This window comes from Chrysemys picta, chromosome 7 (assembly GCF_011386835.1).
Source record: "Chrysemys picta bellii isolate R12L10 chromosome 7, ASM1138683v2, whole genome shotgun sequence".
Classification (NCBI taxonomy): domain Eukaryota; kingdom Metazoa; phylum Chordata; order Testudines; family Emydidae; genus Chrysemys; species Chrysemys picta.
This window is the reverse complement of record NC_088797.1, coordinates 103,415,777-103,441,593: the sequence shown is the minus strand read 5'-3', so window position 1 is coordinate 103,441,593 and position 25,817 is coordinate 103,415,777. Positions and strand designations below refer to the sequence as shown.

Below are 25,817 nucleotides of genomic sequence, written 5' to 3'. Positions count from 1 at the left end.
CTTCCTGGTTCCAATTGGTCTGGAAATACTGAAAACAGTTGTTTTCTTGTGTGGTATTTGATAACTTCTCCTTTCCTTCTGGTGAAGGGAAGGATATTCTGCTACCTTTTTATAGAGTGGGAAATACAGGTTATAGACTCATGATGATAGAAGGGCAGAAAGAAACCAGGAGTCCAATGTAAATATGACAAAAAGGAAACTTAAAATTCCATAAAAAAATACACTAATTCAGTGTAGAGAGCTCCATTAACAATAATAACATGAAACAGTCACTCCTTGATAAAATCCAACCTTAAGGGCAGAAAGACATCTCTCTTAAAAACCTTTGAGCAAGATATGCCCAGCACTAAGCTTTAGAATGGCTTAACCCCATTTTGGTTTAATCCAATTAGCTCCCTTCACGTCTCAGATGTTTTTTTTTTGTTTGTTTTTGGTTTTTTTTCCCTCCTCCACTCTCATTTCCTTCCCTCTTCTTTAAAGATGTATAAGATTCCAAATAAAACAGTTTTTTCCATCTGACTTCATTGGGCAAAGACAGAGTAAAGAGTCATAACCAGCAAATTACCCAAGTAACACGCAACCCAACTAGCTCCTAGTCATTTTCCACTCTTCCATAGGAAGCTTTAGTGCTGCCTTCCTTGCAATTCTGTGTTCCTAACTTGAAGATGTTGTGTAAAGATACAAATAGCAGTACTTGCTAGCCCCCCTGCTCACCTGACTTAAAATGGACTTCAATACCATCACCAAATATTGGCTTTTTCCTGTTCCAGAGAAAACTCCTCAAATATAAACAGAAGGTAAGAGGACATAAGTCTATGCTTTCTGAGATAAGAACAATTGGAATTTTAATACAATTAACATACATTTTAAGAAAAAACCCTTTTCACAGATCTCTACCTGTTGGGTTTCCACCTCTTCTGTGGCAGATTTGAATTTGTTAGCTACTGGCAATGCTATAACCCTAGTTCCTCTCACATGTATTTGGGAAAGTGGGTTGATGAGCTCAATATGGTTTATTGCTTTACATTTTTTTTTCTTGAGGAAACTGTAAATATCCCTGTACCTTCTTGAGTTGTGGATATCTCTTTCCACCTACACCCATGGAAATGAGTTAATTCCTGGGATCCATAATGGTTTATTTATGATAACGTAAAAGCTCATTGAAGTTTCTGGAGATTCCATGTTTCAGAACTCGCCATTCTAGATTTATTTAGAAGTCTTTTGCTTACACTTCTCTCCTTCCCAATAAATGACATAAAATGTCTCTAATGTACTGAAATAAGCCTCCCTCCAACACCTAAAAGACACATGGGAGTGAGAAAATTGAATTCTGGAACAGAAAACTTCTGAACTGCACTAGATCTACCACTCCCCCATGCCCGAAGTTTAGGGAATTCTGCCTGTTAAGAATCTTCCTCGATACTTTGTATATATTGATTGATCTATTTTGTGTGTGTGTGTGTGTATATATATATTATTTCGAACCAGTTTATTCTGTTCCATATTCAATTTAAGAATTAAGTTATTTGGTACCTGCTTAAACTCCAAATGTCTAAACATGGCTGAACCGCTGACTTTCATAAAGAGTAAGCTTTCTGATTTAAAATGATTTAACTTAGAGCTAGAGATATTATCCAAAATTCTCCAAGGTTGCAGGTGTAGCTTTAGTTGGGCTGCTTATTAATAAGGATATAATCTGCATGAAGAATTAATTTATGCAGCCTGACACTACCTCTAATACCTGATATATCCTTTTTGTTTCTGATCTGATTCCTAAGGACCCTGAAACCAGAGCAAATAGCATCGTAATAAGGTATAACCCTTTCTAATACCTCTGTGCAGTAGTAATGCCGGCGCTCTTAAATCATTCTCTTCACTTGAGGGTTTGAATAAATCATTATCAAACATCTAAACTCTGAACCCAGGCCTGTTCTGCATATTGCTTACCTGTTTGGGGCAGATAGATGCTTATCTTTTTTCTCAACCATATAAAAATAATCTCTGGCCAGATCGTTACAGTTGCTGCTGTGTATTAAAATTTCCAAAATGGTTTCTTTTGGAAACCACCTGACTGTGATTTTTACCCTTGGTTCTGAGAAAACAATTTTTTTTGTGTCCACCAAACTCCTAGTTTTACATACATTTATCTGTAAAAAATGTCTAAATATGCTTGAGATCCATGTAGGAAATGAATAGGCAAAAGTTGCATGGAAATCAGCAAGAAATGTCTTGTCTCTTAATGATAAAACAGTAAAGAATGCATTCTTTTACTTATCAACAGTCTCTAGACTTGCTTACAACAATGCAACAAAAACAACTGCATGATTGCACAATTGCACAATATAGACATCTGTACTGTGCACCACAAAAAGTGTTTAGTTTGGGGCTCAGACTTAAAAAATTCTAACAGTGCCAAAATATATATGAGCTCTTATCTATATGCTTTGGGATTTTACACAATTGTGTATGTATTGTAGAAAAGGTAAAAGGAAAAATGATCCTCATTATAGACAGGGGCTTTACGCCTAATCCAGTTGCAATCATACCAAATGCCTTCTCCATGTGAAGATCATTTTCATCAAGGAAACAAACTGGGATGAACACTGGATGAATATTAGTCCAGAGGGGAATTTCAGGTATTGGAAAGATGATGATGGCAAAAAGAGGTAGAACGAATGCTGAGCTTCACTCAGATTGATGTCTTGATTTGCTAAATCAGTTGCAGGAAGGTACTTGGAACCATGTTTGTACAATCTTGCCTGGGAATAATATATAAAAATAGTCCAGTGCTACTGAATGTTTAGGAAGGATTGCTAAATACAGCGAAGAATTTATATACGATTTATTTAACGTGTTCCTCCAAGTCATATTTTTTGTTGTTCATGTTTTGACCCACAACACAATCTAAACTCTGCCCCTATAAAGATGTCAATAGGAACTGTGAACATCACATCCCCCTCCTTTTCCAATCCAGCATATCCCCTACCTAGCTGTTTTACAGAGATCACACAGGACATACTCAGCTGCCTTTCCTTTTTGTGTCCAGCTGTAGAACAGCAGTTCAAGAGGTTAATGTATTACCAGATTCCTTATAATTTAGTTTTCTGAGGGGAGCACAGGGAGGCCAGCCTCCCCGCCTCCCCCCCTTGTCTCCTGACTGGAGCACTCTTCTGTCATGATGGAGGGGCAACCAGGTGAAATTTGAGTGGTGCTCGCTGTGAACCTGTGCAGCAGGTGACAACCCCTCTTACTCAGGTTTGGCGTGAATGCCCTTCTGTTATGACAGAGTGGCCAGGTTAAATTTAAGTGGTGTTGCGTCTCCATGTAGCCACTTGGCCCCCCAATTTTGCAGTCCTTCTGGGAGTCTTGCGCTCATGGGCACCAGGCACCCCTGGCCCTCTGAGAAGTGGAGCAGGGAACTCCACAACCTCCCCGAGTCACCAGGAAGGTAAGAGGATTGGATCTGGGCTGAGGCACTTTCTGGGAAAGTGCTATACAGAAGGAGGATAGGGCTGGGCTGTTCCCAGAATTGCCTGGCCTATAGTGGGGATGGTGGTCTTCAGACTGACTGCATTTCTGGGTAAGAGTATGGGACTGGCTGCAGGATGGAGAGTGCAGAGCTGGGTGTGGGGCATTGTGCATGGGGGGAGGGGAAGTATGTGGGGCTGGGTACAAGGGAAGGAAAATGGAAACATTTTGGATTAACCAAAAATGAAACTTATGTTTTACTTGGCAAAACTAAACCCAGAACCAAAAAAATTGTTTCAGTCTGAACCAAAATGTTTTGTTTTGGGACTGTGACCAGAGTCCCGGGGTCCACGCTGAAGTTACTCAATTAGGATGAACTACAAAGAATGGGGCAGACAATCCCCAAAGCTGGTAGATATTCCAATACTTAGATTTACCAAGCCAGCACAAAACAGCTTCTATAATACCTCACTGGTTACCCAGAAGCCAACAACACAGTTCCCTTAAAGTAACCCAGCCCTAGGCCTTCACCCAGACACCCAAGTCAAATATGATGAGGATTACTGAAAAGCTTATTCATCATATAAAAAAGTTCTACCAATCCCAAAGGATCGGACACATTACCTCCCATGTTAATGAATATTTCAGATCTTACCCAACTACACGCTGCCAATTCTTATTAACTGAACTAAAATTTTTTTTAAAAGAAAAGAGTATTGGTTAAAAGATCAATATACATACAGACGTGTACAGTTCTTAGATCAGATTCATAGTAGAGATGGTGATCTTTGTAGTTGCAAAGAGTTCTTTTCAGAATTAGTTCATAGGTTATAGTCCAATGTTCATATTCAGGGTGGTTCCAGATTAGGAGAGCTCAGCCTTTTGACTTAAGTTTCCCCTACATGAAGCATCAAGCAGATCTGAGATAAAAAGGATCAGGATGTAAGGTATTTTTATCCAGTTCCAGGTCGTCTTTGACAGGTCTGAGTCTTCAGGCAAACAAAAGGCAATCATGGAGACTTTGAAGTAAACCTATTTCTTAAGCATCGCTGGTGATTAGCTACATAGATTAACATAAGGCAATTGCCTGCTTTTTCCACCATTCGCAGATGATTTGCTATACATTTCACAGATGGATGAATACAGTGATGTTACTATGTTTACAGTTCATCTAAATGTTAATATGTCCTCTTGATCTCTGAATCAATAGCTATAGTGACAGACAGGAACTGTCTGTTTACATGGCTAACATCCTACAAGATATAAGTACGCACATACAATTAGTATCACTTCCAATTCTCTAACAATATGGGTTTTCATTTCAGAGTTCTAACCTATCTAGCATGGAGTGGCCCTAATTACCATTTCTAACATGTCTCTAATGGTTGACTTGGGGTCATTTATCCTGCAGGATGCTTAACCCTTTCTGGCCATGCATCACAGGGACATTTGAAACTGCTTTTTTTTATTAAAAGCAAAGGCAATTTGGGGGAAATCCTATGCACAAAACCACCAGAGGAGGAAGAGGCAGAGGTGGTGCCATCCTCCTTATATGCTATAGCCCGATGATAAGAGCACTCACCTGGCATGTAGGACACCTGGGCTGCATTTGTGGGATTTGGGCATCTAACTTCTTCAGGCTATTTTGCAATATATATATATATATATATATATATATATATATAAAATCTATCAATTCCAGTCTTAGTGAGGTACTTTAAGTATCTTTGTGACACTAGGATCGGACTTCACTCTTTTGAGAAAGGGAGGAATGTGGGGATGTCCTATACTGTGATGGGTAGTACATATTCCAGTGCTTCATGTGTGATACTTGCCTTCCCCCACTCCTGCTAGTAGTCAGACTGGTGTGGTTTAGCTGAATAGTGTAATGGGGCAGGATTCCAGGAGCCCATTATTCCAGCATGGGGGTTGTGGTGCGTAAGAAGTGCAGCTGCTGCTTCACCCGTGTCTGGAGGGGGAGAATTCCCCCCCAGGCTGATGCAAATTGCACAGATTACAGATGGATGCTGAATAAAACACTTTGTTTCTGAAGATGTTCTTGTATTTAAATATAAGATTTAAGATAGTAGGTCCATGGACAGTGCGTGCCTATTTCATGCACATTAGCTCTGCCCAACTCTTCAAAATTCACTGTGAGATATCTTTATCTGTTTGTGATCACACACACGATGTATGCCTTATGCTGTTCATTAAGGTGTCAATGTGCAGGAGAAATAGATATTTCAAGGGTTTGATGAAATTAAGTTTTTCACGTTAGCTGATAAAACACAAAAGGTGGTAGCAATACATCATCCAACAGATTTGAAGTATAGATATCTGGGGAGAAGAAGCATGCAGTCTAATGTGCTAAGGAGGCTGTAGGGTGCAATATCATTTAATATCAGCCAGTTTACTGTGATGTCTCTGCTAAAAGTGCTCTTCTCTTAGGCTAATGAAATCGCAGGCTCATGGTTTGACTAATCTCTCAGTTCTGATTAGAATATTCAAACACTTTCCCTAGAAGCAGGTCAACTAATTACTGTGACAGAGAGCTGAAGCCAGATCAAATTAAGCAGATGTTTAATTCTGTGCGGATAATCAATATCAGCAGTGTTTGTAGTGATATGAATAAGCGATCCATATACAGAGTAAGAAAATTTGAAGAGTAATATTTTTGCCCTGTTATCAGAAGTCCCAGACTCATCTGTGTGGAACAGACATGTCACTCATTTCACGTTTAGCTTTTTATTGTGCATTGTTTACTAATTGCACACTTAATCCACGTGTGTACTGAGCCAAAATCATTACCCACCTAATTTATCACAGAATTTTCAAAATTACTGTGTACACATAGCTTTTATTTTATTTTATTCTTGAAAAAGAAACTGAGATATTCATTTTTATTTCACCTAGAAAACAGCTAATGATTAGGAAATGGGTCTGATTTGAAACAAAATACTTCATTATTTAGAAAGTGTAATGTGTGATTGCAGTACAATCTTTCAGATGTCCCTACAATAAAATGTACTTGTGATGAGGAGACTGGGGGCCTGTTTTGTTGTGGGGCAGAGAGGTCCACGTGGAAAGGTTTTTGGATGCTGTATACCACGTGCATCAGTTTATCTCCCTACCTCCTCCTGGATCCCTGATACTGTGTTTTATAGAGGGCAGTAGATACTGTGCTGCAGAAGTTCCATATGACCTCATTCCACATGGATGGGGGACACATTCAGGTCCTTTTATTTGATTTTGGAGGGTGAAATACCAGCTCAAACATGAGGGCAAAGGAACTTTTTTGGGTCTAAAGTCCTGACTAGATGCTAGATTCTAGCAAGACTGGTGAGTTTTGTGAAATGTCATTGAACATGCTGCAATTACTTCTGCTGCAGTCAGTCTGGGTGATCTCAACCTGTCACCACCAGTGTGATGTCTTGCTGTAAATATATAACAGTATTCCTTCCTAGGGCTGTTCCCTAATTACAAGACAAGTAAAGACAGGTTTGAAAGTGACAGGGTGGCAGTAACAATGCTGCCTAAAGCTAAATAATATTTACAAAAATTAAGAAAACAGAAAAGTATTGCCTATAGGCAGCTCAGAACACAATAGTTGTCAAATGGATTTAAACCTACCTGTGGATTAGCTTTCTTTAGCAATTAAAAACTTCAAACCAGCTATGTTTCAGCCGGGATTTTTGTTCTGTAAAGCCATTTCCCTCTTTGTATCTTTTCTTTATATCTGTCGGGGCCTGCTTTTCTACTTTGTCCATTTCTCTTCTTCCTGCTTCTCAGGCTTATTGTGCAGTGTAGATGAGTGATACTCAAACCTCAGTGGTTCAGGAGCCAAATTAGCAATCAACATGACCCAAAAGAGCCACAGTAGTGTGAATTCATTGTTTCGTTTACTATAGTATGATATAGTCATATTTAAACAGCATGACTGGGGAAATTTTAGTTTATGTAGTCTCAGAGCAAAATGACTGACCAGATATGATTATTTTATCATTTACAATTGGTTAATAACTTAGACTGGTTAATAAATAAATCACACCGTGTTTTAATATCATATGCTGCAAAGAGTTGCAGGAGATACATTAAAGAGCCACTTGCAGCTTATGCGCCTCAGTCTGAGCATCACCGGTGTAGATCATAGCTGAGTACATACCTGGCAGCAGATAATGGTGACTTTTCTCAAATATTTCTATAATTTTAATTGCTTCAGATATCGTTTCTCCTGGACTCCTGTATGCTCCCTGGCTTGCTGTTCAAAATGTGAAAGCTGAAATTTGAGCTGTGATGCTCAGCTGTGCTTGATTAAATAAGGACGTGTCTACGTGATGGGTAATGCATTCTATGGGGATGTGATTACTAAAGCACACTAATGTGTTAGGCATTAACTGGACATGTAGAGCCTCTTGGTGTACAGTACAAATTCCCTAATGTGCTTTAATGTAGTAATGTTTCAAACAGCACTACATTAAAGCACATGAGCATTGCCTACATGGACCAATTAATGTGCAACACATTAGTGTGCCTCAGAAATCATACCCCCATAGCATGCACCTCTGCACCATGTAGATACATCCTAAATCAGATAGGACCAAACTCTGGGCCAGGCTGAATTTTCTTTGTGCTTCTTTGGTGCACAAAATAGACTTAACTGTGGTCTAACTGCCCAGTAGAGGATTGCCTTTAGTTTAAGGAAGAATTCCCAGGTGTGGCTGAACTGGGCCCATGCTATTGCATCTGTTTACTAAGTATTTGAGCTAACAAACTTAAAAACGGCATTTGTACTATAGAACTATATCATATGAATGTTCACAAAAATGAACACACAAGGGGCATGAATATAGCTAGGTAGGTTAGTTTTTAAAAAAAATGCATGCATATGTGTTTGTAACAGCATTTGTTCAGTTCTACAGAGAGATTCTAAAATGTATGGTATGTTAAATCATGTCCAATGATTTTTAAAAGACCTTGTCCTATTGGGGAGCATTTTAAAGATTGAGTTTAAATCTTGCCATGGAATTTTCTGCCTTCTGTCAGTTTAAGAATGTCTAGTGTTTTAATTTTTTCGTTTCTTAAAGTAACAGAGGAAAAGCAATGACTTAATTGTGGGCCTTGTCGTCGTCCTCTCATTGAAACCAACAAAATGTTATTACTGATCTAGCTATCAGCAGGATTTTGTTCTGTTTCTCAGTTTGCACTTGAAGTTAATCAATTTATTCGAGAAGTACCTTCCATTCTTCATGTATTTCTTCACATTCTATAGCTTTTATGCGGTTGAGTATAAGATGTTCTTTAAGGTCTGTGACTAAAGTGTCCCAGGAAAAAATTTAAGTTATTGAGAAGGAGGTCATTCATTAGGTGATTTGATTAATTGGAATGAAATTAAACTTAACAATTGAAAATATCCTTAAATTAAGGAATTCTTCAGAATGGTAAACATAAATTAACCCATTAGCTTTTAAGACTCATGGGACATGAACTTGTCATCGTTGTCTGGCAAATGTTAGTCTTTGATCATAACTGCTGCAGTTCATACATGCTGGCTGTTCTTTTCCATGAATGAAATTAATAAATGGCTATTTAGAATAGCCTTCCAAATATCCAATCTCTCATAAAACAAATAAGCAACAAATCAGAGACTTTTTGCATACACAGTGTAATAGGTGGCAACACTTCTAATTATTAGACCCCGGCTTTAGTTGCTCATAGCTTTGTCAAACTGTAACCTTTGGGCTGAAATTTTTCAGGCCATGTGTGTCAGTTTTTTTGGAAAATTTCAGACACAATGGCATCCCTGTTTGAGACTGAAGCTGGGGAAAAATGTTGTTTCGCTAGTGTTAAAAATGCTGGTGGCCTTTCCTTGTAAATGCTCTAGTACAACACATATTTTGGAGCAGAGACTTGTAATGTAGCAGGGAGTAGCCTTTATGTCAGGCTTGTGCACATAAGCAGTGGGTATAAGGGGCCAGGGGAGGCTAAGCCTACCCAAACAGCTGGCCTGCTGCTTTTGGAGTGCACCGCTGCTGAAAGGGTGGGCGCCCTGGCCATGGCCCCACTCCGTCCCGAGGGTCCTCTCTCTCTCGTCCTCTTCTCCTGAGCTCTGCCTCTTCCCATCCCCGCTCTGCCTGCATGGGAACCTCGTGAGAGGGGGTGAAGAAGCGCATGTGTGCAAGCAGTGGCTGGCTGGTTGGCCAGTGGGTGAGGGGGTGAAGAAGCATGAGCGGTGGTTGGGGGGAATTGGAGAGGGGGTGAAGAGGTGTGAGGGGAGGGTGGAGGTGGAGTGTGGGGAGGGCTTTGGGGGGAGGAATGCACACAGACTCCCCAAATGGAGGAGTCATGCACTGCCCATGGTTGTGCGGTGAAGGAGTACTTTTGGACTACTGCTCCATTTGTCGCAGAAGTTGGAAGGTGTGTCGTGAATGAGACAGGGGATTGCAGGTGTCCTGGTTGAGACAGCTGAATTCTGCCTAGGAGAATTGGATGGTGTAGCTGTCTCTGACACAGAGGTCATATGTGATGTTGGCAAGTCACTTGAACCAAATTTTCACAGGTGGTGTCACAGTCTTCACTTTTCTAGTCTTACAACTTATTCAAAACCAATGTCACCGGCTTGCTAGTACAGCCTTTTTACCCCTCTAATTTTCTCAGTATGCTTGACTACAAATATCAGGAGATCCTGGCTACTTTTCTTAACTTTATTTCAGGGAGCCTGCAGATCTCTTCAAACCCACTGATTGTCTATTCCTATGATTCCTGTCTTTGACAAAATACTGAACTTTTGTTTAACCTGAGTAAACATCACAAACTTAACAATAGGAGTCAGTAACCTTCCTACTACTTATGGTAAGTCTATACTACCTGCCGGATCAATGGGTAGTGTTCAATGCATCAGGGATCGATTTATCACATCTCATCTGGATGCGATAAATTGATCCCCGAATCGATGCCCATACTCCACCACGGTGGCGAGTCGACGAGGTAGCCGCAGCAGTTGACTCGCCACCGTGAGGACAGCCAGGTAAGTCGAGCTAAGATACTTCGACTTCAGGTACGCAAATAGTGCAGCTGAAGTTGCGTATCTTAGTTTGAACTCCCCCGCTAGTGTAGCCCACGCCTATGTCTAAAGCGACAGCCTAAGCTTAGAAGTGCCCAATGGTACTACCTCTCATGACCACAGTCTAACTCTCCAACTCCTTCTGATATCATGCTCCCTCTCCTCATAGAAGCCAACCAATGATCGTTCCAATTCAACCCTCTTTCCCCCACAGGTTCCTAACAAGTATTCTGGGTGGGGGCTTCAGTCCAGGAGTCCAAGCCATTTTGTCTGTATTCACCCAGTGGCATGAATTCTTTTTAGTTTTCGTCCCACAATAAACCCAGTCATACAATTTCACTTAACGTTTATCCTGTGACAGCATCTCATGTCAAACATTTTTCAAATCAGCAAAGTTCTTTCTCCAGAGGTGATCATGAATTGAATGTTCATCATTTTCTCGGTGCTTCCACTTGAGACCCTGGTGTCTGATGTGAATCTGGTATCTCAGTTCCCCATCTATACACTGGGGATAAAATCCCCTCATCTGACAGAATTTTTGTGAAAATAAATAAATTGATATAATTATGAATAGTTCTGGTCAGAAATGTTTTTTCGAATCCATTATAGCTGCAATTAAATTTTGCCAAAACACAGGCAGATTTCCATTGGAAACCTGCTGGGGATCAGGGTTCGTAGCTTTGGCAGGGAGCCCTCCAGACTTCCAGCTGGAGTTATAACCTATACATTAAATTTGATATACATATATTTTTTACTAACCAGGAGGATACACTGTATTTACACACATTTATTTAAGCAATTATATAACTTAACATAATTTATTCAGGTTCTTATTTTTTACACTTTTTTTAGTATGTTAAAATGGTAAATGACACTTCTTATTTACTAGATGAAGATTATTTTTTTTTCTTGTGACTTGTGTCAGGCTATATTTGGATATAAATTGGAACTCAATTAAAATGCACATAAATAGCATTTAAATTTTTTTCATTAAATAAAGCTGCCTTAATTGTTCTGTATACCTTAACTTTTCTTCTTATCAAAACATGTTTTGCATTTAAAACTGAATTATTAATGCATCCTTTTTGTTTATCTGTAACTGCTGTATTGAACTAATTGTTTCTGATCATCATGTCTGTCAAGATTTTTAGAGCTAGTAGCTCTCATCCTCTTACAACTCGTTATTGTACATAGATTGGTAGAGGAAAACAAGCTTTGTTGCTTTTTCAACTCTCAGTGGGTTTTTCAGCTTTGAATGAACTAGTCATTAAACTGAACTAACTGAAGAAAATATTCTCTGTACCTGCAGAAGAGGCAACTACTGTCAAAAACTGGTTTAGCACTTCAACAAACTCTGATTACAGGTGCTTAACCAATGACTTCCACCAGTTCAGTTGCTTGACTTTTTTTGAAACATTGGCAGCAAACATTAGGAGAAACTTTCTAACAATAAGGATACTTAACCATTGAAACAGGTTTCCAAGGGAGGTTGTGGAATCCCCATCATTGGAGGTTTTAATGAATAGATTAAACATCTTTCAGGGATGGTCTATGTACACTTGGTCCTGCACTAGAGTGGGGTAATAGAATAGATGACCTCTCAATTTCCCTTCCACTCCTACATTTCTATGATTCTGCATTAACATTATTTTAAGTAATATTTGAGATTAACTATAATCTAAAAAATAATTTATTTAAAATACATTTATTTAAAAAAATGTTTTAAGTGTGTAACTCTAAATTTGAAAAAAATCCAGTTTTAAAAACAAAAAGTTGTATCTACCTTGCTTTCAGCCAAGATTAAATAAGAATTTAAGAGGAGAGGGATATGCTGAAGCAGATGTCAAAGAGAAAGGGAGCAAATCCAAAAGTTGCCACAATGAAAGTGATCATGCATTGACACTGGGGCGTGCATAGCATAAGACAATGTAGAAAACACATCAGAATGTGGCTCAAGAAGCAAGTCGTGAATGTAAGTGATGATCTATGCTATTCAGGGATCTAAAGATCATGAGGGACCATTTAAAATCAATCCACTACTTTTTAGGCAGCCTGTTTGGATAACACTGTGCAGGCATTATGTGACTAGAGCTGCTCAGTCCTGTGAGAAAGCATGCTGCTGTGTTCTGCAGTAGGTGCAAGCAGCAGAAAAGTCCTGCTACGTGCAGGAGTTAGAGTAATTGAGCCTACCATTCCTGAGGGCATGTGTTGCTACTGCAAGGTCAATGTGGCACAGATAAGTTCACCAGCTGTGCAAATTGCACAGCTGAATAAAACAGTTCATACTGTTTCTCATGTGGTTTACTGTGTAATGGGTATGGAGTAAAATAATGACTGCTGCTTTTAAAAGTGCCCTCAACACATGAGGGCATAGGGAGATCATGCTTCCTTTACCAATGGCTCTTACCTGGCAGAAAGACTTGAGTGTTTCCTGGAAGCATCAGTGAACCATCCAGGTAGTAATGCCATCTAACTTCTTCTCCACAGTGCACACTGAGTTACCAGGCTCCACTAGGAAAGAGAGATGTGCAATTATATGGCATCGTCTTACTGAGTAGTTTTCAAAGTTTTTTTTCTGGCGACCCAACTGCACTAAATTTAGCCGTATGGAGTGGAAATCCATCAACCTCAACAAAAACCTTGAACAGATACAGACAGACGTCATCTTCCTCATCTGTAACTTTCACTCTAAGCATCTGAAGAAGTGAGGTTTTTACCCACAAAAGCTTATGCCCAAATAAATCTGTTAGTCTTTAAGGTGCCATCAGACTCCTTCTTGTTTTTGTAGATACAGACTAACATGGCTACCCCCTGATACTTGATAAGAAAATTGTTGATTGCCGGGACTGAATGGAGCTGAGAATGAGGGGTTTGGAGTATGGGAGGGGCTCAGGGCTGGGCAGAGTGTTGGGGTGCAGGGATGAGGCTGTAGGATAGGGCGGGGAATGAGGGGTTCAGGGTTTGTGGCGGGGACTCAGGGCTGGGGCAGAGGGTTGGGATACAGGATGGGGTCAGTGCTCTGGGCCAGGAGTGTAGGCTCTGGGGTGGAGCCAGGGATGATGGCTTTGGGGTGGAGGGGGGGGGGGCTCAAGGCTGGGGTAGGGGATTGGGGCGTGGGACACGGGCTTACTTGCAGTGATTTCCGGTCAGCGGCCCAGCGGGGGTGCTAAGGCAGGCTTCCTGCCTGTCCTGGCACCGCCGGAATGCACTACACCCTGGAAGTGGCCAGCAGCAGGTCCGGCTCCTAGGCGGAGGCACGCGGCTCTCACTTGCAGGCATCCACAGTTTGAAAACCACTGGTCTTACTGATGATGGTACTATACTCCATATTTGGAAATGATTTCATCAATAGGCCTGATGTGTGTACTGAACAGCAAGTGTAGAAATAGAAATAAATGTTCCTAATCTTTATATATAAGGCAATATTTGTATTAATTCACATATGGTATCCTATATCCTTCTGGCCTGACGAGATGATATTGCCTACTGTATATTTCAGCAAAAACCAGTTGTCACCGTGACAGTCATATTTTGGGTACTGAAGGTATCACTATGTCATCATCAAGGCCACCTTATTTTGTCAACTGTGCCCAAAGATGGCAGGTCCTGTTTGCCTCTCCATATGTCATTTGAACCCTTTGCTTCATTTGTGATCCTTGGACTGCGTTAGCTCATAACTGTTGTACTGCAACTTGACCAGAACATTGCTACAATGCCTTATTTCCAATCTTCAATATAATCTTCTCTTTGGTTTAATCTTATATCTATTTGTACTTGTTGTTTTTTCCATGTGATATCTACCATATATCTGACTATGATTTGATCTGATTTTAGCTTCTTAGTGAATGGGACCATACTTCTGTCATTGTGTGACTAGCGTAAGCACAATGTGTCTGACATTTTTAAACAGACAGGCTGCTGGCTTGTCTTGATAGCTGTGTTCTTTTAGAAGCTTCTAATTCTTCACATTTACTATGATTTTTGTTTTTCTTTTCATGAAACATATTTCTGGTATTCTACAAATGAATCCTTGACTATTATCCTTTTACTTTTAGTCCTCATGTTATAGCTTTGTTATGCACATAATGATATCTGAAAATGTGGAGTATCTCTAGTATATTCCTTTTAACTTGATGCCTTATTTGAATTCATGGTAAGTGAATATCTTTTATAGGCGGGAAGTGAAAAGTGTTGGTGAGTCTAGCAAACTCCCTCCTTCAAACTGATCTTTACAAACTCCTTGTCCAGTCTAACTACTTCTTATATTTGACAGTCTTCAGTAGCACTTGATTCACTGTATGCAGGTGATTCATATTTGAGAAACAATATCTAAACTCTGGCTGCTTTCATGGTAAGTTTAAGTTCAAATGCTATGCTGGCGAAGTCTTTGTCATTCCTTCTGTACAGATCATACATAATACTGACAATAGGCAAATGGGTCTATAGTTCTGAGATGTTACAAGTTTCCTTGATGGGAAGATGGTGACATCAGATGCTACAAATATTTGAAGGATATAAATATGAAGGAAGAGGAGGAAATACACAAAGAATATGTTGAGGAGTAAGATGAAAATCAGGAAAAACTCCCTTAACAATGAAGCAATATTATATTGGCAGTGAGAAAGGACTGACCTACTTCATATTTTCCATTTCTAACTTCTGTGATTCTTATGAATTATTATTATTTTTGCTCTAGTCCAACAGACTCACTATGAATAAACTAATGAAGTCTGTTCACTTTGATACCTTACATGCTATATTGGGAGATGAGGAAACTTCTTTTGACCTCTTGCTTTGTCCCCTTTCATTCTTTTGATTGCTTATTAAACTTCTTTTATATACTACTTCTGTGACATTAGGAATATACGTCACTAACTTACTAAGACATGATGCTGCATTCAGTTCTATTAGTTATAATGTCTTACTTATTTCATTTCCACTGGTTTTTTTTCTTTCTATGCTGCTTATGTGTCCTCTTCACAAACTGTGTTCTTGCTAAAATTATCATCTTTTTAGTCTATTTTGAGCATGTTTACAAACTCGTCATTTCTAACTTTGTAATTTCTTTTCAATCCTTTTCTTATCTTTGTCAGGCTTGTTTGTTTTTTCAGGTATTTCAGATTTGTTTGGCTTCATCTTAATATTTCAGCAGTATATATATATATATTTTAGATTTATCATTCCCCTGTGATCTTCATTCAGAGGTTGAAAAGAAGAATTGGTTTGGCAATTTTACTCAGTATTTTGTTTTGTTTTCTCTGCAAGACATTTGGGTTCATTCTAGAGAGCTTTTGACTTGGTATTATTCTGCATATTTGCTTTTACTGTCTATATTACTTCCCAAATTCACTCAGCTGAACTTACTGAATGCATTTCTCTGAAGAGTCAGGAATCCAATTTGTGGTGAAAAAACAGCTAATTGTAGAGCATAAGGAGTTCAGTGTATCTGCTTTCTTGATTCTTTTGGGAACAGAATTGGTTAACTGTCTATTCTTCTAATTTATATAAACTCAATATCATTTCTCCTTTTTTATATACACACTTAGATTTTAAACTCTCATATAAGAATGTTTCCTTCCCAGGTCCCATAGAAGATGCTGGTATTTTCTGTTAATGCATTGAACTATATCCAGATCTCTTCAGAAAGATCATTCATTCTTCCTTTCATAGTTCAGCTGCCAGTGTATTTATGACGTAGAGACACTAAGAAATGTGGTTAAGGTGAATTTCTTTTGCTGATTAACAGCTTTATACGTTTTTTCACTGTTAAATTAGACTGGATATTAGTTTTTCTGCCATTTCCTAGACATGACTGTGGTGTTTTTAACTTCATGGTTAAATGTGCTTCATTTCAATTAAATCACCCATTTCCATTCTGATTGTATAGATCCAAAATATTGTTATCTACCTATTCACTTAAACATTGCTGTTTGAGCCAAACTCTGGTAGGAAGGGTGAAATAAAAACATTCAAATATCTGAAAAACATTCAAATAAGCGATGGCCACATTAACACCACCTATACCGAAAACCCACCGACCGCTACGCCTACCTTCATGCCTCCAGCTTCCACCCCGGTCACACCACACGATCCATCGTCTACAGCCAAGCACTGAAGTACAATCGCATCTGCTCCAACCCCTCAGACAGAGACCAACACCTACAAGATCTTCACCAAGCATTCTCAAAACTACGATACCCACACAAGGAAATAAAGAAACAAATCAACAGAGCCAGACGTTTACCCAGAAGCCTCCTGCTACAAGACAGGCCCAGAAGAGAAACCAACAGAACTCCACTGGCCATCACCTACAGTCCTCAGCTTAAACCTCTCCAACGCATCATCAGTGATCTACAACCCATCCTGGACAACGATCCCTCACTTTCACAGACCTTGGGAGGCAGGCCAGTCCTCGCCCACAGACAACCTGCCAACCTTAAGCATATTCTCACCAGCAACCACGCACCGCACCATAACAACTCTAATTCAGGAACCAACCCATGCAACAAACCTCGATGCCAACTCTGCCCACATATCTACACCAGCAACACCATCACTGGACCTAACCAGATCAGCTACAACATCACTGGCTCATTCACCTGCACGTCCACCAATGTTATATATGCCATCATATGCCAGCAATGCCCCTCTGCTATGTACATTGGCCAAACTGGACAGTCACTACGCAAGAGGATAAACGGACACAAGTCAGATATCAGGAATGGCAATATACAAAAACCTGTAGGAGAACACTTCAACCTCCCTGGCCACACAATAGCAGATGTGAAGGTAGCCATCTTACAGCAAAAAAAACTTCAGGACCAGACTCCAAAGAGAAACTGCTGAGCTCCAGTTCATTTGCAAATTTGACACCATCAGATCAGGATTAAACAAAGACTGTGAATGGCTATCCAACTACAGAAACAGTTTCTCCTCCCTTGGTGTTCACACCTCAATTGCTAGCAGAGCACCTCACCCTCCCTGATTGAACTAACCTCATTATCTCCACACTGATTTATACCTGCCTCTGGAGATTTCCATTACTTGCATCTGAAGAAGTGAGGTTCTTACCCACGAAAGCTTATGCTTCCAATACTTCTGTTAGTCTCAAAGGTGCCACAGGACCCTCTGTTGCTTTTCAACGGACACAAGTCAGAACACTTCAACCTCCCTGGCCTAATATCTGAATTAGTCTTTTTCCTTTGTGCACACTTACTTCATTTTCAGACTATACCACTACTTTAGGGGAAAATGAGATATCTGGTATATGCAGAAAGACTGATTTGGTCTATACTACTGTGTTATAAGATGTGTTGGAGAAGTGGGCTGTGATTGCAAAGCTAGAAAACCAGCTCCAGTATTTATCTCCATCTATCTGAACTCACTCATTTCCATGTGCCAGTGAAGAAGCAGAAAAATAATAAAAGGGGACATGCAGTAGTAGGATATATTCCTACCACTTGAAGTAGAATAATACACTAAAGATTGAAGAGCTTTCTGAAAGTCTTTAGATGCCTTTTTCTCCAGAGCCTTTTGAGAAAAACTGAAGAAGTTTGAAATGTAAGATTTTTTTTTTGTATGCTGACCCGCTGCACCATTTCAAAGGCAGCAGGCAGCAGACAGAATACTTTAGTTTCAAAGGCTCTGTCTACTTTCAAATATAAATATAGGTATTAAAAACACTGCTGCTTAAACAGTGTGGTCCCAGACTATTGACTGGAGAAAAGTAAACTGGCTTTAAACAGAATTGCCCTTTCTTATTCCTAAAACCCCTTTATTTTTTTAAAAAAAGTTTCCTTGTGACTGGACTCCCTTTTAAAATCTAAGGGCCAGATTGTCACCTGGTACCTTTTACCCACTTGATACGCATACTTAAATGACTAACATGTTAGTCTGTAGTAAGGCTAGTGAGCTACAAAAATGATTTTTTGATGGTATTGTATATTTTGTACTGAAAAATGAAATTAAAAACAATTAGTTTGTGCTAAAAGCAAAACCAGTTGTGAAATGGCTTGGCATTTCGTTAGTGATTTATTAGTAGCAAAGTCAGGCATGTTTTTAAGAAATCTTTTAAGAAGGGAGCCTTTGTATTTAACACACACAATCAAACTTTTGATGGCTTCAGGCTATTTGCATAAATGATCACAAGATCATATTTAATAGCTATGTAAGCTTCAATTCTGTAATTAGAGCTGAAATATGGATTACACTAACCATTGTACATTAATTTTAATTAGCTATTTTTTCTAAGTCAGCAAGGCCCATATTTTGAAAAAAAAAAAATTGCATATGCCCAACATTCAGAATGCCTAGGGTGCACACATTTAAGTTGTATTACAAACACTCTTAGATCTATCTACCTCCAAATACATGACTTACTCCCATACACTGGGCATTGTGAATGTATGCAAGTCAGCTGTGCACAGAGACCACTTATGCTTTTGGAAACGGGGGCCTATTTTGCTCAATCTTGTTTTGTCTAAGGCAGTATGAGTTTTACAGAAAGTTAAAGGAGATATAGTAAAATGTGGCAATAAACTTATTGTGCTACTTTTCCAAATGAAGCAGTGATTGTTTTCATTTAATGATACCTGCACAGGGCCGCCCAGAGGGGGGGGGGGCAAGTGGGGCAATTTGCCCCAGGCCCCACAGGGGACCCCCCGAGAATATAGTATTCTATAGTATTGCAACTTTTTTTTATGGAAGGGGCTCCATAAATTGCTTTGCCCCAGGCCCCCTGAATCCTCTGGGCGGCCCTGTACCTGCAGCAAAAAAATATCCACATAATGTAAACAAGGGGAGACATCAGTCCGCTGAGGCATAGCTAATTTTACTGAAGCAGACAGTCGTTCTGGTAGCTTTTTCACTACACAAATTTTCCTATGCTATTACAGAACCAAATAACTCACACGAATGGGGATGTATTTTGTACAGATGATATATCACCATTGCTGTTGCGCTGCCTTTTAAGATTATGGGTGTGAAGCCTCTGGCAACATCGTGGGAGGTTTAGAGGAGCACCACCTTCAACGAGTGCTCCCAAGATAGGCACAATGGGTGAAGTTTTGGTTTCATTGAAGTCAGCGGAGCCTGGATTTCATCCAATGTCTATAGGAAATCAAGGGGAATATACCTGCTGTTTTTCTCTTTTGGAGGGGTTCCTCATGCACTTTTTTTTTTTTTTTTTAGGTCAGGCAGCTGTGCTGGCTGCTGCAGAAGGAAGCAGGATTTCAACCTCTACTTGCCTACTTTGAGGAGTTCAGGGATGGTATTTGGCTTACTTTGCATGTAATTATATATTAAATGTATTATACAGCAAGGATGTGAGACAAGGGAAGATATTTGCTAAAAGGAAAAGAAATGCATGGGAGAAAAGGATAGGTAAGGGAAGAATGGAGAGGGGATAGAAAGGTGCATGGAGGGCACCTGTAGTGAGGTAATAAATTTGTTAGTCTCTAAGGTGCCACAAGTACTCCTGTTCTTCTTTTTGCGGATACAGACTAACACGGCTGCTACTCTGAAACCTGTAGTGAGGTTGAAGTGAAGAGGTACTGAGGAAGGGGACAGGGGATTGTTGGATCTAATAGTCCATCACCGGAGGGGAAAAAAGTTCTGAAGAAAACAGTCTGTAAACATCATCATCAGTGTCCAAAGGCCCTTGCCTAAATTGCTTCTACAATTGCTCTTGCTGATATTTTACTAACATTTATCTGCAGTTCAATACCATACTTTATTTAACAAAAATACTAAGGCTAACTTCATCCCCTGGGTAACTTTATTGACCTTGATGGAATTACTCTACTTATGACCTTGCTTAATTTTAAAGTGTATTGATCAATTGTATCTAGCAAATGTATTGACTTCAATAAAAGGCAACTGATTTACAATGAACTCTGACACTGAAGGTATGATTGTATACTTCTGTTCTGCCCTCCATGTCATATTTAAGGCAAGATTGCTTTAAGTAAATAGGATAACATTCAATGGAGGACAAATGCAAAGTACTCTACTTAGGAAGGAACAATCAGTTGCACACATACAAAATGGGAAATGACTGCCTAGGAAGGAGTACTGCAGAAAGGGATCTGGGTGTCATAGTGGACCACAAGCTAAATATGAGTCAGCAGTGTACCACTGTTGCAAAAAAGGCGAACATCATTTTGTATTAACATCAATCAACATCAACATCTATCAAGCTGTATTAGCAGGAGTGTTGTAAGCAAGACACAAGAAGTAATTCTTCTGCTCTACTCCATGTTGATTAGGTCTCAACTGGGGTATTGTGTCCAGTTCTGGGTGCCACATTTCAGGAAAGACGTGGACAAATTAGAGAAAGTCCAGAGAAGAGCAACAAAAGGAATTAAAGGTCCAGAAAACATGACCTACGAGGGAAGATTGAAAAAAATTGGATTTGTTTAGTCTGGAAAAGAGAAGACTGAGAGGGGATATGATACCAGTTTTCAAGTACATAAAAAGTTGCTACAAGGAGGAGGGAGAAAAATTGTTCTTTTTAACCTCTGAGGATAGGACAAGAAGCAATAGGCTTAAATTACAACAATGTCCAACCTAAACTGCCCTTAGGAAAACTTCCTAACTGTCAGGGTGGTTAAGCACTGTAATAAATTGCCTAGGGAGATTGTGGAATCTCTGTCATTGGAGATTTTTAAGAGCAGTTAGACAAACACCTGTTAGGGATGATACTTAGTCCTCCCTTGAGTGCAGGAGACTGGATTAGAAGACCTCTCAAGGTCCCTTCTAATCTTATGATTCTATGAAAATGTCATCTTATCTGACTGCAATTAGTCCATATATTTTGACCTATGCTTGCATGCATACATATAGGTGGACGCGCACACACACTCACTTTCTCTAAAATGGATGGTGATATTGAAGCAGGATGCCAAGTTTTCATCAAGGGAGTTCCTTTCATTATCAATTTCCTCACAGCTTTTGTTTCACTAAGAGGAATTCCAGTGACATGAAAGATTTGAGGCCAAATACTGAACTGACAATGGGCAAGCCCACTGAAATCTGTGGTTTTGTCCCCCAGGTTCTAAGTTAATGTTTTCAATAAAATTTCTGCTTTCTAAGTTAAAAAAAAATCCTGATTTTTGGAGGGCGGAGGGGATCTGACTCAGGGTTTTTGAATGCTTAGAGTTAGCAATACTGCCAAGCAGTGTTTGATGCAGCTGCAGAAGTGGTGAGATGGCTTTAAATCATTTTTGTACTTTCTTGGTACTGTAGCCATCTTGCAACTGGGCTGGATCCTCAGTGCAAATTACAGTAACCTGAAGGCTGCAATAATTAATGCCAGCTACTGCGGCCTCAAGAGGACATTTTGAGAGGCAGCTGTCACCAGGATGTAAATGAGCCTTGTTCATGCCTGATTATGTGTCCTACATCAGTGGCTAGTAGAGGGATTATACAGGGGTCATTACATTGATAATATACAAACCCAGTGATTGCCTTGCACTAGGGGGTTTTCCTGTGCAGTCTGGGTCCTCTGGCTTTAGGGCTGAGAGCAGCCCTAATATGTCATGGGATCAGATTTCTAGTGTCTGCACATAACCCACATTATTATTGTCTTGGATTTGACTTCCCAAGACTTTCTTGCATGTATGTTTTACTGGCAGAGTTTATTCATTGGATTTGCGTTTGAAAATCATAGACCCAACATTTTGATCCCTCTGGGTTCCCTGTGTTAATTCATAGTCATTCATTCATTCTACAATTCTATCCGTTTAAACGTAGGTGTATGTTTTTGACTTGGCCTGGTGTAATTTTAATTTAGAGATACTGCATATGACTTAAGATTAGCTGTATATGGTTAAAGGTGAAATGTGCCCATTTTCATGCACATGCAGTAAATTGCTATCCCCTTGGTTGAGAGCTGGTGTAAATATGGGCTAGGTGTATGATTCTGTGGAGGAGGACCGGATTATTCTATGATGGGATTCACAGGATTACAGATTTCATATTTCATTTGTGCCATATCTGACAAGTGGGTTTTCTCCTCCGTATAATGGACTTTGTAGCACACATTAGGGGAAAAGAGACTGATACTCATGTCGGCTTCTTTCTTCAGGACTTAAAATGTTCCATAGCCAGAAACATAGTACTGAATTAACATGAAAAGAAAAATCCTTTGAGAAATATTAAGGCATCAGGAAAGTGCTGTGAACCATGGATGCTATTGGATCTCTTACGTAATACAGCCTACATGAAACAGCTTGGCCTGTTAAATGCTTTGATGTCTTTCTAAAAGGTATGTTGTAGCTCAGTCAGAAATTATAGGATTGGTGCAGAAACCACTTGGTGAAATCATCTTATGCACAAGCTCAGAAAAGATTATCATAATGGTCCCTTCTGGCCTTAAAATCTAAGAATACATGAAAATCTCACATCTAACTTGATATACAAGTATGAAATATCATTAGCGTTCAATTGGATTGGTGAGGGGATAAACATAGCTTGCTCGGTCTGATCTAAATGGACCAGATTTTCAAAGGTATTTATGTGCCTTGTGGGATTTCAAAAGCACCTAAGCAGTTGATTTTAATGGGATTTAAGCTCCTAACCGGCTAAGGTACTTTTGAGAATCCCACTAGATGACTAAATACTTTTGTAAATCTGGTCCCATATGACTTGTACACAAGCCAGATTTTAAAGAGAAAAAGTAATCACTTATAGTTGTTGCAGAGATAAGTTAAGCAGAATGATAAAACAAATCTGTAGTAAACTTAAATCATTTTACCCTACACCTCAAATCTCTGAATGAATGTCTACTTTCTTCAGGAAGTTGGGACTTGAGGGCAGAAAATGACTCTGGCTGAAATAAGTTTCTTGGGGCAGAGGCAGTCTTTTCTTTTCTTTTTGTTCTGTGTTTGTCCAACACCTAGCACAATGGTGTCTTCCTGGGTTTTTCAGTGCTATCATTATATAAATAATAATGAGGCTGTCTCCCATTGAGCCCCTACAGTCATACAAGTTATTTAATTTTTGTATTGCAATTGAGATTTAGAGAAAGTCAGCATGGAAAAATAAACCATTAATATGACCTAATTTGGTTCTACCAAGACAAGCCTAGAATTGATGGCCACTGAAGGATGTGAAGGATGGTCTAACGTGACATTATTGTGCAGACCTTTTTTGTTTTTAAGCTTTATCTACAGTACTTCACCCTTTGTACTGTGTTAAGCTGTATGCAAGAGACAATGTCAAAGAACGTAGGCAGATGCACACAAATGTTATATCTAGGATAACGCATCCTCACTAGCAAGCCATGGTACCTGTGGTCCACATTTGCAGTGAAATCTGAAAGAACGATGTCCTAAACAGCACATAAAACAATATTTAGCAGTTGCATATGCTTTTAATCTTCAAGGTGTCTTAGACATTAACTAGTTAATCAAACCAGGGTCAGCAACGGCTGTCATTGAAATGGAAATCACTAAACGCCATGATGAAAATTACCTGAACCTAAATAAAAGTTAGCCTTCCACACAGCTATTTTCATTTTCCAGCAATGACAACAAGATATAATGTGAACAAGAACTATGGCTTCATGTACATTGCCTTGCATGCCCATCAGTGTTTTTCTGACTTGAGGGTTAGGTCCTAATAATTGCCAGAGAATAGCATCCTTGCCAGTTAGATGTTAAGCTCTTTATGGGAAGGACTGAAATCTTTAAAATTGTTATAAATGTTTAAAATTTATAATGATTAGTGGCTGTAAAGCTTCTGAGAGGTTGCCAGGCCTCCTCTATAGTTCAATAGTATGATCCTGTCAGTCTCTGTTACCTTTTTGTTTAAACATACCTTTCTGGAAGAAAATAAAATTAGACTTGTTCTGTGTGTGGATTCTAAGATTTAACAAGATTGTTTTAAGTGCTTTTTTTTAAAAAGACCACACGAAGAGGCTGTACATCAGAAATTTGATTAGATTCCCAAAAGTACCCAACTATTGAATCTTCTCTTGTAGCTTGAAGTGAGACTATATCACATGAAATATCTATCTTCTGCAATGCCAGCCAGACTTTCACATGTGAAGAGGAACTAAAAAATGAATTCTGAAACATTTCCAGCCCTTCATATCTGTGAATAATTTCAGGTCTTTTAGCTACTAGCAGCCTCTCGAGAGAAAAATTGAAAGGCTTTAGAAACACAAGCCCAGAAGGACAAATTCCCTTTTCTAACTGATTTTTATTCCTTTAGTAAATGTCACTTTTTAATCATTGCAGTTGACTGAAGCCATTAGGCTGAAAGAAACTCAATTCATAGGATTGACCTACCAGGCAAAGTCCAAGTGACCAATTAATACTTGTTTTTTTCCACTGTGACCTTAATGGACTAAACATTCTTTGCCTCCTCCAAGCTACATACATGTAAAAGAATGAGTACTATTTATTTTGAAAGGCTGTGAATGTTACTGCTTAGAATGATGGAAAGACCAAAGGTAATGACACAATGTAAGATGTGTTGATGGCATATCATATTTTCCAGATATAGTTGTTCCTTTCCCTCATCCTCTGCACCCTGGACTAATCAATAACACCTCATGACGAACACTAGAGACAATTTTGACAAAGGGGAGATTAAATGGAATGTGAAGTGACACAACCTGATTCTTTTTTCCCTTTTTCTATAAACTCACTTTCATAGATTTGAAAGTGGAAGAATGAATAGTAACTCTTCCAATTATTGTCAGTCTTTGGCTTCTTGAGTTGAATTGGAACAACTCTATACGTGAACACAGAGCAACAGTGTCATGAGAGAGGAAGAAATTCTTAGAAAATTATAAAAAAGGAAAAAATCCACCAACTTAAAAAAGGCTTTTATGCTATTTGAGGTATTTCTCTATTCTCTGCATAGACCCTGCTGGTGTATGTGTTCCCAAGAGCATTCTAATGTTAAAGCACACGAGGAACATTTAGTGCACATCAGTAGGGTCTACACAGACCGATTAATGTGCAACATTTTAATGTACTTTAGACATCAGACCCCCATAGTGTGCATTACCCCACTTTGTAGACAAGCCCTCGATCTCAATGCAAGAGAACAAGAAATCATAGAGGATGAGAAAATGCAATTTATGAGAGACCATGAATAAACATTGAAGGGCGAGATCCTCGACATACTACCCCAGCTTTGCACTGCTCAGGAGGTGCAAGGTAGCTTGAAAGCTCTCCTCACAGGGTAACTGGGGATTCACCCTGTGGTGGGGTGTGCACGACCACCTTGTCAGGCATCTGGATTTAGAAGCTACAGTAGATCATCAGTAATGGCTATA

The 25,817-nt window shown here is 39.3% G+C and overlaps 1 long non-coding RNA gene across 2 annotated transcripts; it reads left to right on the top strand.

The window, feature by feature from the left end:
* On the top strand, positions 1–20,394 carry LOC135972947 (uncharacterized). Of its 2 annotated transcripts, none has more exons than XR_010589561.1 (3): positions 1–797; positions 19,718–19,796; positions 20,028–20,394. It is a non-coding gene; the product is annotated as an uncharacterized LOC135972947 (long non-coding RNA). The 2 variants fall into 2 exon arrangements; XR_010589560.1 differs by having other exon boundaries at positions 19,718–19,816.
* The last annotated feature ends 5,423 nt before the right edge of the window (positions 20,395–25,817 follow it).